Consider the following 17,434-nt stretch of genomic DNA (forward strand, 5'->3'; position numbering starts at 1 on the left):
TGGGTGTTAGTGGACTGGTGTGTGTGGAGAGAGAGAGAGAGAGAGTGTTAACATGAGAAGAAAAATAGACGAGTGAGAACAGGGAAAGATTTCAAATGGATCTGGACAAACTGCAAGACTGGTCGAATAAGTGGCTGCTTGAGGTCAACTCCAGCAAATGCAAATTTATGAAGACTGGGGAAAGGGCAAGAAGACCGGACACTAAGTAGAAATTTGGCGAACAAAGGCTGCAGACTTCACTTAAAGAGAAAGCACCAGGGGTGACAATTGTACCTTGCATATCGCCAGAGGCTTACATCAACCGAATAACCTTTGCGGCCAATGTTCGTCTGACAAATCTAAAAGAACCCTTCAGGAATCTCAACAGTCAGAGCCTTCGTACAATATATATGTCAGGTACATCTTAAAGAGTATGCAATACCAGCATAGAACCCACACCTGAAAAGGTATATTAAGTAACTGGAGAAAGTGTGGCCTGGTGGCTATAGCTCTCGCTTCAAACGGTCAAGGTCTGGGTTCAATTTCCTGCGAGAGTAGAAACACTGGGTGTGTTTCTTTACACCGCTTGTCTATGTTTCCCATCAGTAAAATGGGTACTTTGGAGTGTTAGTCGACTGGTGTGGGTCGTATCCTGGGACAAAACTGACCTAATTTGCCCGAAATGCTCTGCATAACAAGCGGCTTTCTATATAGTAATATGTCAGCTAGACCTGTATACCTTGTACTTGTAGAAATAAAGATATTATATTATTATTATTATAGTTTCAGAGCTAAGAGGTATCATCTACTAGGAGAGGCTAACGGAATTCAGCATAATGACAATAGAAAACAGAAGAACCAGGGGAGACAAATACAAAAGTATCACAGGACTTGATAGGGAAGAATGATACGCTGTTTGAGAGAGAGGAAAGGGGTACTTGGGGTCAAAGCTGAATTTAAAGACAGTTTTACCACAGGGATATCAGAAAGTATTTATTTACCCTCACAGTGATCAGGTGGAACGACCTTGACGAGTAGGTACGATTCGGCGCACGAGGCCAGGAGGTATTGAATCTGGCAAGCAGCAAGTTGAGAGGTAAGGCCAGAAACTGACACTAAACCCTTGTAACCAAACACAAACAAGTACATATAAACGAATACATACAAACAATATACATACTCATATATGAATATAACAACTCCATAGGAAAGGGGGTGTAGCTCAGTGGTAGAGCGCTTGCTTTGCATGTAAGAGGCCCCGGGTTCGATCCCCGGCACCTCCAAGGGTCAGTCGTAATTTTTGGTTGTTTTCAAAGGGTCATTTGGAAGCGGAATTATTATAATAATAATCAAAAAGAATTGGAAGCGGAATGCTTTACGGTTTATATGCATTATTCAGTATGCAATTTTATTGTGTGATAAAACCCATGATACCACAAATAGTTACCGTTCATGAGTAACTGAGAGGCGAGCCAGGAGCCAGAACTTGACCTTGAGACTCAATATGATTGATACAGCGTGAAACTTGTTATTCGTGTCTTTCTCATTGTAGTTAAGCTGTACGTATACATGTATGTGTTTTTTTTTTTTTTAGCCATAACTTGTGGACACAATCCATAAAACAACAATTGTTTGTTCAAACAAGCCAAGTGAATATTCAGTTTTGTTATAACTCCGCGAAAATGTTGGGACATCAGAAAATGAATTTATTTCACTAATGTTAAATAATATTAATTATATTCAGTTTTATTTTTTTTTCTTATTCGCCGGTACGCTCCCGGCCCGGGTGGTGTCCAAGATAAACGATAGTATTAAGCAATACTAAGTAAATTTATTAAGCCTTGGCCGCTAAATAAGTTTTATTTGCAAAAGAAAACATCTGCATATTACATTAATTCAACAGATATAATTTCTAACAAATCGATTTTTAATTAAATTCGGTTATGGGTATGGACAGGATTTCTTTTTCCCTGATGCTAGACTACTTGATTTTTATGTAAATTGTTGCAACCACGGCACTGACTTATTATTATTAAAGATTCGCGGGTATTCTCCCGGCCCGGGCCTTTTCCAAGTGGTGGCCCGGCCACTGACTTATTCTACACCAGGGGTTCTCGAACTGGGGTACGCGGACCTCCTGTGGTACATGAAGGGATTTTTAAAGGGTACGTGAGTGAGTTAAAATATGTGCTGTTATTATCATTGTTTTAATTTATTTATTAATAACTGACTTTTTTTTATATAGACAAACGTAAAGCTGCAAAACACTGAAAGGATCTTCTTTAATAAAAGTATGTCAGTGTTATGCTTACACAAAAGTACGACAATGTATATTCTTATTGTGAAAATATCAATAGTCCATGTATCGATTATTGTCATTGAATTCATTGGTTACACAATAAATCAGACTTAAGGGTGACATACTGCTCAGTGTTACTCTCTGTCACACTAACATTTGTATGTTGTATAAACGCTCTTTAATTATAAATTCTCTTTATCTTTTATATGCTTACTACACTTCCCGTGAAAGGCAAATTACCTGCTCGTGATTAAATGTAATTTATATAACAGACTGATACACTCTTGAAGTCATTCTATTTCGCTCCATTCTCTCTACATGTCCGAACCACCTCAACAACCCTTCCTCAGCCCTCTGGACAACAGTTTTGGTAATCCCGCACCTCCTCCTAACTTCCAAACTACGAATTCTCTGCATTATATTCACACCACACATTGCCCTCAGACATGACATCTCCACTGCCTCCAGCCTTCTCCTCGCTGCAACATTCATCACCCACGCTTCACACCCATATAAGAGCGTTGGTAAAACTATACTCTCATACATTCCCCTCTTTGCCTCCAAGGACAAAGTTCTCTGTCTCCACAGACTCCTAAGTGCACCACTCACTCTTTTTCCCTCATCAATTCTATGATTCACCTCATCTTTCATAGACCCATCCGCTGACACGTCCACTCCCAAATATCTGAATACGTTCACCTCCTCCATACTCTCTCCCTCCAATCTGATATTCAATCTTTCATCACCTAATCTTTTTGTTATCCTCATAACCTTACTCTTTCCTGTATTCACCTTTAATTTTCTTCTTTTGCACACCCTACCAAATTCATCCACCAATCTCTGCAACTTCTCTTCAGAATCTCCCAAGAGCACAGTGTCATCAGCAAAGAGCAGCTGTGACAACTCCCACTTTGTGTGTGATTCTTTATCTTTTAACTCCACGCCTCTTGCCAAGACCCTCGCATTTACTTCTCTTACAACCCCATCTATAAATATATTAAACAACCACGGTGACATCACACATCCTTGTCTAAGGCCTACTTTTACTGGGAAAAAATTTCCCTCTTTCCTACATACTCTAACTTGAGCCTCACTATCCTCGTAAAAACTCTTCACTGCTTTCAGTAACCTACCTCCTACACCATACACTTGCAACATCTGCCACATTGCCCCCCTATCCACCCTGTCATACGCCTTTTCCAAATCCATAAATGCCACAAAGACCTCTTTAGCCTTATCTAAATACTGTTCACTTATATGTTTCACTGTAAACACCTGGTCCACACACCCCCTACCTTTCCTAAAGCCTCCTTGTTCATCTGCTATCCTATTCTCCGTCTTACTCTTAATTCTTTCAATTATAACTCTACCATACACTTTACCAGGTACACTCAACAGACTTATCCCCCTATAATTTTTGCACTCTCTTTTATCCCCTTTGCCTTTATACAAAGGAACTATGCATGCTCTCTGCCAATCCCTAGGTACCTTACCCTCTTAAATTATCATCATCATTTGCAAAACTTAAGAATTATATGCACATACATGCTGTTAGTATCGTGTGTAAAACATGTCCTACTCTGGAGTTTTATTTTATATACTGGAAAGTGATAAACCAGTAGAGTTAAACAAAACCTGGGGAATAAAGAATAATGAGGTTTGAGCCAAAGAAAGGGTGAACACCTCTAATTCCACAGATCAAAGGCGTCTTAATAGCATCAAGGGCGGTGCCCCTTACCCTTCAATGAAGGGGTCCCAGTCTTTAAAACTTACTTTGTGTGTTAGTGAATGGTCGTGGAGGTGGTCGTGACCAAACTATCAACACTGCTCTTAACTACTCTTGTTTCTCTTTTAGTTAAGCAAAAATCTGCGTCTTGTCTGCATATTTTCCAAAGGAAATAAGTCACTCTATAGCTTTTTTGGGGAGTTATACCGCGTAATTTACACAAATATTAAGTAAGACAATTGTCATAATCTGAATGTGTCTTTGCATCTAAAAACTTACTTATGAATTATATATTAGATGCAGCACATAGTGCTATCATGATCAGTGCAATATTTTACAAATTTAGGACAAGAAATAACTATGTGTCCCTAACAAGTCACAAGATGTTTTCCTGTTACCCCTGCTCATCTAGCAGTAAGTAGACACCTGGGTGTTAGTCGACAGTTGTGAGTCGCATCTTGGGGGTTATACTGGGTGACTAACTCTCCGGGCTGAAAAAAAATCCGAGACGACTTTTTTGGGTTATCCTAAGTAATCTATACACATATGTTGCTATGTATGATAATCTACGTAACTGTATTTATGTGTACATGTACCTGAATAAACTTACTAATTCCATCCATTGTTAATAAAATTTTTATAAGTCACAGCAAGAACTTACATTTTCTGTGTGTGCTGCGGCCAGTTTGGCAGAGGTAACTAATTTAATAACATAATAATAACAATCCTTATTGCTGCAAAGTACATACGTGATATAATTGATGCAGACCTAGTTGACATACTGGCATACTTTATAGGAAACCCATAATTATGCAGAGCATTTAGGACAGCCGAAACTAATCTTTTCCCTCAGGATGCGACCCACAACAGTCAGCCAATCGAAGCAATGAAGTTCATCCTAGGATGGTCTCGTACTGTCAAAATTGTAAATATGCGGAAAGAACTTGCTATCCTAAGTATCAGAGATCGTGTCACTGAAAGAAATGTCTTCATTGGGATCAATATGCTTAGCAAAGCATCATGAAAACTGAAACTGACCTCCGCATGAACCAGATACATGATATATGTCAAGTAAGGCAACTACGACACTTCCCAGCTCCATGGTATATTACCCCATTCCAAACCATTATCACTCCCTTTTCCTCAAAAAAAAAAAAAAAAAAAATCTTAAATCACAACCAAAGCTTCGCCCTAAAACCAAGCAGGACGCTGTATTGATGATAGTCACACAGCACACACTTTCACAAATTATTTATGTTGATGGTTCAATTCATCAATCCACTGGTGCTGCTGTTGTCATACAGTGTTGGCTCCCATAAAGAAACTGAAGCACGCATCAATAACCAGGCCTCTACCCTTCACACAGAACTGTTTACCATACTCCCTGCACTCAAATGCGTCCATGTATCAAAGGTTGACACTTTAATTGTAACCGATTCTCTATCAGTCATAAACGCTCTCAACTCCGTAAGCATCAATTGTGACATGCTTGTGTCAGAATCCAGACACAGGTATGGTAAGAATGTTGACGGAGTCGGAGCGCGCCTTCCGTGGATTCCGTCTCGCATTGGTCTTCAGTCATGACAGAACCGATGAATTAGCAAAGTAATATTCCTTCAGAGAGAGAGTAATTACAATATTGGGCTGTCAGCAGTTTGAGAACAATACGAAAAGAACTTCAACTGAACTTCACTGACTTGGGACTGACACTAGCCATTCCATTTATCATCATTCTACCATGCAGGAGGAGCCACATGTCCATGGAAAATCCTACATGGAATGTCACTACTGCCCGTCTCCGGCTGGGTTACCTTAAGTATCTTTGGGAGGTTAAATCACCACCACCAGAGGCAGAACAAAAGAAATGTAAACTTTGCCAAATGAACAATTGTCAACCCCTGCTTCATTATTATGAACTGGAGTGCGATAAAATGAATGAATTCAGAGGTAACTCGCCCATAAATGTTCAAGAAATGTCAAAGCATTTTATCCACAGTGGTATATTACAAATCATTCTGGAAAAATACTCTTGACTTTGCTCACTGTAACAAACGCATTACCACTCATTTATTGTTGCGGGTGACCTAATCCATATCTTCATAAATAACTCATTACGATTGTGACCAGATATAAAACATGTAAACAGTTCATTATCACTAACTTGTTCAGCTGTCAAAACTTTGCGGCCAAGTCCCTGGACCCATTATGTGCCCTGTAATCTTTTGAGGTATGGGGTGACTAATAAAGATACGAAACTAACCTACTTACTGCTAGGTGAACAGGGCAGTGTAAGAAAACATGCCCAGTGTTTCACCCGTGCCGGCGGTCGATCCCAGACCCCTGTGTATTAGCTGAAGAAGTTACCAATAAAGCCACGAACACCCAAGCTTAATAATACACTCCAGGGTGTCCAGGAATTAGGGTACCATGTAATGGCAACTAAGCAAGTTACAGTTAACATAAAAAAGTGAGCACAATTGCTTGTACTCTCTAGGCTAGAGTACACCAGAGGTTCCCAAACCTTTTCAGGCTGCCGTCCTCTAGGCTCCCATGCCACATTCCTAGCGCGTCCCCCCCCCTCCCCCCACTCACACACACACATACATTCATGCGAACTCTTGGTATTTAGGTTCACTGCAAATTCAAAATAACAACTAATCTGTCACTATAAACAAGCGTATTTATTTCACAAATAAAAACAAACATTGTAAATCAATTTATTTAACAACATTAAAGGGTCAATTTACATCCCAGTTGTCTTCGCAATTTTAACGAGATGAATGTGCTTGGTGCAGGGACATCAGCCTTGAACGACTAAGAATCCTTAGATCCACACTTTCAGTAATTTTCAGTCTGTTTCTTTGCATGGAAAGAAGCTTGGCGACTGTACTGAACCTTGGCTCTACTAAATATGATGTTGGGAAGGCAATAAAGTACATTTTGACTGTTTCCACAGTCCAGGGTAGCAGTCAGAATTTTTTTGTTACCCAAAATCTTTATATGATATTTTGAACTTCGGCCTCAGCTCAATGTCATTTTGGAGTGAAATCAGTTCTTCCTCCACCATTCCTGTTTACTCATTGCTGATATCTAGGAATGGATTGGTCACCCAGTCTGGTATTTTAGGTAAAAAAAAAAATTAAATCTGTCAGACACGTCTCTATGCAGCTCATTAAAGTGTGCATAATACACCTGAAGGTCACTGTCTGGTATGCTCTCTCCAATTCAGAGGCTGGGAAACTGGAGAACTCACGACGGGCTGTTAGTTTGAATAACTGTAACCTGGACAGAAAAGTGGAAAGGGCTGATTTGACTTTGATAAAGTTAACTTACCTGGAGGTTATTCCGGGGATCAACGCCCCCGCGGCCCGGTCCACGACCAGGCCTCCCGATGGATCAGGGCCTGATCAACTAGGCTGTTACTGCTGGCCGCACGCAGTCCGACGTACGAGCCACAGCCCGGCTGATCCGGCACCGACTTTAGGTATCTGTCCAGCTCTCTCTTGAAGGCAGCCAGGGGTTTATTGGCAATTCCCCTAATGCTTGATGGGAGGCTGTTGAACAGTTTTGGGCCCCGGACACTTATGGTGTTTTCTCTTGTGTACCAATGGCGCCCCTACTTTTTATTGGCGGCATTTTGCATCGCCTGCCCAGTCTTTTACTTTCGTAGGGAGTGATTTCTGTGTGCAGATTTGGGACCATTCCTTCCAAGATTTTCCAAGTGTAGATTATGATATATCTCTCCCTCCTGCGTTCCAACGAGTACAAGTCAAGTGCTTCCAAGCGTTCCCAGTAGTTAAGGTGCTTGACAGAACTTATACGTGCAGTAAAGGATCTCTGTACACTCTCTAGATCTGCGATTTCACCTGCTTTGTATGGAGATGTTAATGTACAGCAGTATTCCAGCCTAGAGAGAACAAGTGATTTGAAAAGGATCATCATGGGCTTGGCATCTCTCGTTTTGAAAGTTCTCATTATCCATCCTATCATTTTCTTTGCACGTGCGATCGTGGCACTGTTGTGATCCTTGAAAGTGAGATCCTCAGACATTACTACTCCCAGGTCCCTTACATTATTTTTCCGCTCTTCATTGAACTCTGTAAATACATCTGCCAAATAAGTAATGTCATGCTTGATGTTTCTTGGTTCATCACATAGAACAGATTTGGAGTCTTGGAAAAATTCATCAACTGTTTTAAAAAGTGAATAGAAACAAGCGTCAAAATCTTCATTCATAATGCAGAACTGTCGAAACAGTCGGGAATTGAGAGCATTTACCTTGATTTTATTACTACTGTGATAACAGTGCTTAATGATTTGAAAAGTCGATCATTTAGTCTTTTTGCAACCAGATGTTGCCTGTGGATTATACAGTGTACCCTAAAATTTTGACATATAGATTTTGTAATACAAACGCTCCCTTGGCTCTAATGCCACCTTGTACCCCTGCCCCCTCCAATCTACCGCCCCCTTTATCTTTCCACCGCCCCAGGGAGTGGGTACTGTCCACTTTGGGAATCACTGTTGTACATTAGCAACTCCTTTCAAGGAAGGCGAAATTGCAGACCTGGAGAAGATACAGAAAACTTTTATTGCACGAACAAGTACAATAAAGCACCTATATTACTGGTAATGGTTGAAGTCCTTTGACCTGTACTCCTTGGAACGCAGTGGAGAAAGATACATGATAATATAAACTTGGAAAATCCTAGAGGGACTAGTCCCAAATCTGCACACGGAAATCACTCCCTACGAAAGCAAAAGACTCAGCAGGCGGTGCAACGTAACCCCAATGAAAAGCAGAGGCGCCATGAGTACAGAAAGAGACAACCCAATACGTGTCAGAGTCCCAAGATTGTTCAAATGCCTCCCAGCATACATAAGATTAAGATTATGATGTTTATTTTGACATGATACATGATTGTACAGAGGAATATAATAGTTGGGATTATCAACAGACCCCTAGCTGTCTTCAAGAGGGAGCAGGATAGGCACCTAAAGTCAGTACCTGATCAGCCGGGCTGTGGTTCATACGTTGGTTTGAGTGCGGCCAACAGTAACGGCCTGGTTGATCAGGCCCTGATCCACCACGAGGCCTGGTTATGGGCCGGGCCGCGACGGTGTTGATCCCTGGAATACCCTCCAGGTATACCTGAGAAAGCCACTAGCATGCAGTGCATAATGGGAAGACTAAGCATATAGACTACTTAAGAACTAGATAATTTTTTTAATGAGGATTGTTCGCATCGCTTCCGGGCCGTGCGGACCTACTGCGCAGACGCTCCTGACTGAGTTGACTTTTGCGCAGTTTACCTGTTTGAGCTGCTACCCCTGGCATTAGCTGGTGAAAACTTTATTTTCCAACATGGCGCTGCATAGCAGCAGGCGCATCAACACTGTCTGAGTTGAGTTGACCCGTGGGGCTGTCACGGGAGCCACGATGGATTTGTTTCTACCGGCGATTATCCGTGATACCTACGGTATCGCAAATGAAGAGATATGTGGTGCAGCGCTTAATGGGACGACACGGATCTTCGTTAAATTGACGTCAGCAAATGTCTATGAAGCAGTGGTTGATAAGTATCAAGAGACCATTATAGCCGTCAATTCAGCTGTATCAGTACGTCTTCATGATGTATCTCGACATTACATATGGGTAAAAATCAGGAATGTGCCTTTTGAGGCGACTGATTTTGTTATAAAAGACGAACTACGTAATTATGGTACGGTTCATATGGCCTCTGCAGGTCGATGGGCCGCTGGACCTTATGCTGGAATGTTGGAAGGAACATATTCAGTCAAAATGACCTTACGCCATCCCATACCATCCTATGTTATGTTGCAAGCATTTCGAACTCAAGTATATGTAACATATGCGGGGCAACGTCGTACGTGTCGGCTGTGTGGGTCGTATGACCACATAGCGGCGCAGTGTGGTAAGCGTCGTGGGAATCTCCAACTATCGCAACAGCAACAATCGGAAGAGGTCGAGGAAGGTGAGGGACGAGACCAGTCTTATGCTAACCTGTCTCGACAACGGTCATCTTGGAGTGATGAGGTAGAAAAAGCACAGGAGAATGCTTTGGAGGATGCAATACAGCGAGGAGAATCACCGTCATTGGACATAAATAAAGTATTTGAAGAGACTCTGCCCACTATGGGGGAAGAGGATGTAGCGGCGTCTTTAGTGGAGGCACTGGATGTTTTGTTAGACGAGTCGATCGTCAACCGTGTGGAGGATCCAGGTGCAATTTTGGGATCGGTTGAGCATCATGGTGAGGCGACAGATGGAAGCATTGAGTCTAGTGTGTCGCATGGTATGATGGTGAATGTAGCAGAAGTGGAGGTGCATCACGATAGTACTAAAGAAATCCCAATGCAGGTGGAGGGTGTTAGGTAAGACACATATGAATGTAGCAGAAGTGGAGGTGCATCACGATAGTACTAAAGAAATCCCAATGCAGGTGGAGGGTAGGACGCGAAAGCGAACTGCGACCCCATCAGACTCAGACGACGTGCTTACTCCTGCCCAAAGGCCTGGGAAAAAGTCTTGGGCGTAGGTACAGAGGAAAGGGAACAGTGAATCCACGAAACAAGAGTTTATCAAGGTGGTTCCCAAAAAAGGGGGAAGGGATAGAGGTGATGTAAAATGTATAAGTGAAAAGTCTATACCTAGAACGAAAGGAAAATCCCATTAATTGACTTTAAGGTTTTGACAATAAATATTAACGGTTTGAGATCTGAGTGGAAGCGAAAGTAGTTTAATGAATTTTTGGTGCGTCTAGATGTGGATGTGGTATTTCTCCAAGAACACAATTACAGAAATGGATATGAGTTAGAAATGGATGGTTACGATGTGTATATGGAATATGCGACGAGGTTAAAAGGGGGCGTCGCCATTCTGGTAAAGGAAAATAGCCCGTTTGTAGTACGGCATAGTGAAAGGGGGAAGGGGAGAGTGATTAGGGTGGATGGTTTATGGGGTAGAGTACACACAAGTTTTGTATGTGTATATGGGCCGGCCGAGGGAGATGTAAGACTTAAAACTCATTTTGTACAAGATGTATTAGTATATTATCTACGTAGTTTACCAAATGTAGCAATAATAGGGGGCGACTAGAATTGTGTAATACGACGAAAGGATGTGGAGCCTCGAGGAGCGGGTTGTTGCTTGGGGTTTCTGGGAGATTTATTGACGAGTGTGGGTTTAATGGATGTGTGGGGGACGGGGTGGCATGGTGGAGCATACTTTCATTAGACGAGATTATGCGGCGAGATTGGATAGAATGTACGTGTCTTGTGCGGTTACAGTGCGGAGAGTGAATGTGATAAATGTGTTTTTTTCGGATCATAGAGGAGTTGTAATGGATGTAGATATTGAGGGTGTGCCTAGGAGGGGTCCATCATTTTGGAAATTGAATGTAAAGTTATTGAAGAGAGAGGAAAGTCGTTTGTCTTTTGGGCATATGTGGGAACGCCTAGTGGTTGAAGCACCTGGAGATGTGGCTTTGGTTAATTGGTGGGAAACGATAGCCAAAAAGCGAATTAAGGAATATTATATTAGTCAAGGGGCGAGATGTAATCAGTTACAGTATGGTTTCCAACGATATTTAGAGGGGCAGTTGCACGACTGCTATGTATAAGCGAATGCTAATTATCCTGTTATAGAAATTGAAAGAATTAAAGAGCAACTAAGAAATTTACAAAGCGAAAGGTTTGATGGGGAAAGGCTTAAGGGTGGAATCGAAGAGGTTTTGTGGGGAGATAGGCCGTCGGCGTGTGTTGAGGAATCAACACAGACGTCGCAAGGCAATGGAGTTAATGGGGTGTTCAGGTAGGTATGCAGGGGTATAGAGTGAATCATGTGTTGACGACGACGGAGGGTATGAGTGAGTATATTGATGCTTGGGTTAAATTGAAAACGCAAAGTGTTGGAATAAGTGAAATTGCATTGCAGTCAATCGGTAGGTTTGTGCGTTGTGAGCTGGAGGAGCATGATCGTTTGATGTTGGGAGGGCCGATAACGGAGTGTGAGACTTGGGAGGCTTTATCTGGGGCGCAATTAGGTAAGGCACCAGGAATTGATGGGTTGCCCAGCGACTTTTATCTTCAAAATTGGAACGTTTTAAAGGGGTTTTTGGTACGTTTATTCAATATAATGAAGCGGGATGGGGTTTTAGGGGAACAACAAAGGTTGGTTGTGGTTGTCCTAGTTCCTAAAGGTGAGCCATTAACGGTTAAAGATTATCGTGCAATCTCGTTATTATGTGGTGACTATAAAATTTTTGGAAGGATCTTGGCTAACAATAAAAAAAGTCCTGGGCAAAGTGACTGACAAGGGACAATATGGGGTGCCGGGCAGGTCTATGTATGAAGGTCACGGTATGATTAGAAGTTTTATTGAAGAAAGAGTAAGATTGGGACGGGGAGGGGGTATTGGCTATAGATTGGGAGGCGGCATATGATAGTGTGGAACGGGAGACGTTATGGAAGATCATGAGATGGCAGGGGTTTGGGGCGGAAATTATATCATGGGCCAAATTAATGTATCAGGAGGCAACCTTGCGTGTGCAGGTGAATGGGAGGTTGGGAGATCGAATTCAGATGGGAAGGGGTTTGCGTCAAGGTTGTCCCCTTTCACAAATTTTTTTTGCTTGTTTTCAAGATCCCTTTTATAGAGGGATAAGGGTTTTATTGGAAGCAAATGGGATGGGTAATGTAAGGGTCGGGGGAGCGGGCATTGTTGGATATGTCGACGATACGACGATTTTGGTGAGAGAAAACATGGATTTGCTTCGGGTAGAAAAGTTAGTGAAAGTTTTTGAAAAGGCTTCTGGCATGACGATTAATATGGGGAAAACAAAGTATATGAATCTTGGAAAAGGGTCACGTGAGGAAGGAATGGTTGCTGAAAGGTGGGAAAGGGTGGACCAAATAAAGATATGTGGGATCGTTTATGTAAGTGATATCAAGTTAGCACAACAAATAAATTCCGTGCGTATCGTTGATAGTGTTGTGAAGCGTCTCAGTGGTTTAAGAGCTGCTAATTTAAGTTTGCAACAAAGGGTGATTACAACGAATGTGCTATTATATAGTAAACTATGGCATGTTACAGTAATATTTCCGATACTTCGTTGTGAGTTAAAAAGGTTACAAAAAAGTGTTTTTAGATTCATTTGGGGAACAGGGAGCGAATGGTTAAGTAGAGCAGTTGTCACACTCCCGGTTGGCCGTGAAGGGCTGGGTCTTGTAGGTGTCGAAAAGAGGATAATAAGTATGTATTTAAAACGTAGTTATAAGTGGGAGGGGGGGGGCGAAAGAAGACGGACTTCATAGGATACATCAGGATATGCGACGGTGGTGGGGGGGGTAGGGAGTTCATAATAGGTGAGGCAATGTTACGGGTCTTCATAAACGTGAGGGATCCTTCACATATTAAATTGAGAAATCTAGATAGGGTAGATGGTAAGGCTGTGGTAGCGGCGGTAGGAGTTTATCCGATGTATGATTGGCGTAATATTTGGGGGCGTTTAAACAAATTGCGTTTAAAACCTAAAGTCAGAGAAGTTATGTATAGATTTTTACATGGAATCTTGCCGTCAGGAATGGTTTTATTCTATAAGAGAATACGAGAGGATGGGGAATGCAAGGATTGTGGCGGATTGGCGACTATTTATCATACGGTGTATTTTTGCGATTGTATTGAACTCATAAGGGTTTGGATGGATAAGGTTTTAAGGTTAGTGGGGGGAGGGGGTTTGCAGGTCTTGAGGGTTTTAAGTTTAGATATAACTGGGGTGAATAAAAGGGTTGAGAATGCGATTGGGTATATGATTACGGATTATATATATATATGATGTGGGCTATGAGGGAGGCGGACGTGCGTGCAAGAATTAATGCGTTGGCAGCAACTTTTTATAGGACACAGTGTAGGAATAAAGGGGTGTATGGAGGGAGATGGGAGAGAGATTTTAGTGAGGGTTATAGAAATTTCACATTAAGGGATTTATAGGATTTGCAAAGTGGGTAAGGGGATACAACGGGCTATTTTCCTAGAATGGGGAGTGAGCATGGAGAGTTGTTTTTATGGATGTATAATTGGGTTTTGATATCTAGGGGCAATAGGGTTATTGCCCCGAGGGTTTCAGGTACTACACAGTTATCATTTGGAAGTGTTGCACTATGATTGCATATTATTATTTTTCATGTATAAATCATTTCAAGGACTTTATGATGAAATTTTTCAATGAGATTCAAATATGTTATAGGTGTCTTTAATGATTTTGATTCAATTGTAAATGGTAAAAAGATCTTTATTTTCAGTTTAATTACAGAGTTTTTTCTTATGTAAAGCACAACTTAAATGGTGTAAATTAGAAAATAGGTAGGTTTGATATTTTAAGGTTGTTTTTTTCCTTTTAATGTATTCATCGATGGAGGCAATATGATGAATATTACTAAGATTTGTTAACGGAAAATTTTCTGTACTCTTCGAGATAATACAGGTGCATGCATTATTCTTGGTTGAATGGAGGTATTATTATTATTGAAGGTGGATGTGAATGTGTTAAATATGTCAGTATGTTTTATATTAAAATTCCTTTGTTTAGCACATGTAGGAGAACTGACAGTCAGAAATATTTAGAATGAGAAGAGTGGGATTTCCTTTTTATTTTTTTTTATTCGTTGTAAATATGTACATCAACGATTTAGAATAGTTAGTGGGTTTTTGGTAAATTTATGGTTTGTTACGATAATCATATTGTAGTAGGAATACTAGACTTAGGTAGATGGTATAACTTATGATAATGGTGTAATGCTTCTTGACATTACAAGACTATTTATTATAACAAGGTGGTTCAATGTTTTTATGGCAAGCAATTTATTGGAAAAAAATTGAACGTATTCTCATAAAGAGAGAGATGTATCAATAGACCTGTGCTGATTACTGTAGTGGTTTGCATGTGAGGTTTCTAAATTTATGTAGGTCCATTCTTATTCCATATTCCTTTCTTGTGTTCAGAGCAGAAGGAATTAAAAAAAATAATGAATGATAATTGTACTGTACATATATCAATTCCGAGCTAATTAAGAGATAGAATGCTTAATTTGATGAATAATTAGGTTGCATTTTTACTATTGTTAACTTATTTTTATTATTTTTATTATCACACTGGCCGATTCCCACCAGGGCAGGGTGGCCCGAAAAAGAAAATCTTTCACCATCATTCACTCCATCACTGTCTTGCCAGAAGGGTGCTTTACACTACAGTTTTTAAACTGCAACATTAACACCCCTCCTTCAGAGTGCAGGCACTGTACTTCCCATCTCCAGGACTCAAGTCCGGCCTGCCGGTTTCCCTGAACCCCTTCATAAATGTTACTTTGCTTACACTCCAACAACACGTCAAGTATTTAAAAACATTTGTCTCCATTCACTCCTATCAAACACGCTCACGCATGCCTGCTGGAAGTCCAAGCCCCTCGCACACAAAACCTCCTTTACCCCCTCCCTCCAACCTTTCCTAGGCCGACCTCTACCCCGCCTTCGTTCCACTACAGACTGATACACTCTTGAAGTCATTGTGTTTCGCTCCATTCTCTCTACATGTCCGAATCACCTCAACAACCCTTCCTCAGCCCTCTGGACAACAGTTTTGGTAATCCCGCACCTCCTCCTAACTTCCAAACTACGAATTCTCTGCATTATATTCACACCACACATTGCCCTCAGACATGACATCTCCACTGCCTCCAGCCTTCTCCTCGCTGCAACATTCATCACCCATGCTTCACACCCATATAAGAGCGTTGGTAAAACTATACTCTCATACATTCCCCTCTTTGCCTCCAAGGACAAAGTTCTTTGTCTCCACAGACTCCTAAGTGCACCACTCACCCTTTTCCCCTCATCAATTCTATGATTCACCTCATCTTTCATAGACCCATCCGCTGACACGTCAACTCCCAAATATCCGAATACATTCACCTCCTCCATACTCTCTCCCTCCAAACTGATATCCAATCTTTCATCACCTAATCTTTTTGTTATCCTCATAACCTTACTCTTTCTTGTATTCACTTTTAATTTTCTTTTTTTGCACACCCTACCAAATTCATCCACGAATCTCTGCAACTTCTCTTCAGAATCTCCCAAGAGCACAGTGTCATCAGCAAAGAGCAACTGTGACAACTCCCACTTTATGTGTGATTCTTTATCTTTTAACTCCACGCCTCTTGCCAAGACCCTCGCATTTACTTCTCTTACAACCCCATCTATAAATATATTAAACAACCACGGTGACATCACACATCCTTGTCTAAGACCTACTTTTACTGGGAAATAATTTCCCTCTTTCCTACATACTCTAACTTGAGCCTCACTATCCTCATAAAAACTCTTCACTGCTTTCAGTAACCTACCTCCTACACCATACACCTGCAACATCTGCCACATTGCCCCCCCTATCCACCCTGTCATACGCCTTTTCCAAATCCATAAATGCCACAAAGACCTCTTTAGCCTTATCTAAATACTGTTCACTTATATGTTTCACTGTAAACACCTGATCCACACACCCCCCTACCTTTCCTAAAGCCTCCTTGTTCATCTGCTATCCTATTCTCCGTCTTACTCTTAATTCTTTCAATAATAACTCTACCATACACTTTACCAGGTATACTCAACAGACTTATCCCCCTATAATTTTTGCACTCTCTTTTATCCCCTTTGCCTTTATACAAAGGAACTATGCATGCTCTCTGCCAATCCCTAGGTACCTTACCCTCTTCCATACATTTATTAAATAATTGCACCAACCACTCCAAAACTATATCCCCTCCTGCTTTTAACATTTCTATCTTTATCCCATCAATCCCGGCTGCTTTACCTCCTTTCATTTTACCTACTGCCTCACGAACTTCCCCCACACTCACAACTGGTTCTTCCTCACTCCTACAAGATGTTATTCCTCCTTGCCCTATACACGAAATCACAGCTTCCCTATCTTCAACAACATTTAACAATTCCTCAAAATATTCCCTCCATCTTCCCAATACCTATAACTCTCCATTTAATAACTCTCCTCTCCTATTTTTAACTGACAAATCCATTTGTTCTCTAGGCTTTCTTAACTTGTTAATCTCACTCCAAAACTTTTTCTTATTTTCAACAAAATTTGTTGATAACATCTCACCCACTCTCTCATTTGCTCTCTTTTTACATTGCTTCACCACTCTCTTAACCTCTCTCTTTTTCTCCATATACTCTTCCCTCCTTGCATCACTTCTACTTTGTAAAAACTTCTCATATGCTAACTTTTTCTCCCTTACTACTCTCTTTACATCATCATTCCACCAATCGCTCCTCTTCCCTCCCGCACCCACTTTCCTGTAACCACAAACTTCTGCTGAACACTCTAACACTACAT

The 17,434-nt window shown here is 41.2% G+C and overlaps 1 protein-coding gene and 1 non-coding gene across 2 annotated transcripts in view; one reads left to right on the top strand and one right to left on the bottom strand.

Moving 5' to 3' along the window:
* LOC128695710 (cilia- and flagella-associated protein 58-like) overlaps positions 1-17,434 on the bottom strand; it is a 123,880-nt gene that overhangs the window by 70,976 nt on the left and 35,470 nt on the right. The gene's annotated exons all lie outside the window — the stretch shown is intronic.
* TRNAA-UGC (transfer RNA alanine (anticodon UGC)) lies at positions 1,191-1,262 on the top strand. The gene has a single exon. It is a non-coding gene; the product is annotated as a tRNA-Ala (tRNA).

This window comes from Cherax quadricarinatus, chromosome 42, assembly GCF_038502225.1.
Source record: "Cherax quadricarinatus isolate ZL_2023a chromosome 42, ASM3850222v1, whole genome shotgun sequence".
NCBI lineage: Eukaryota > Metazoa > Arthropoda > Malacostraca > Decapoda > Parastacidae > Cherax > Cherax quadricarinatus.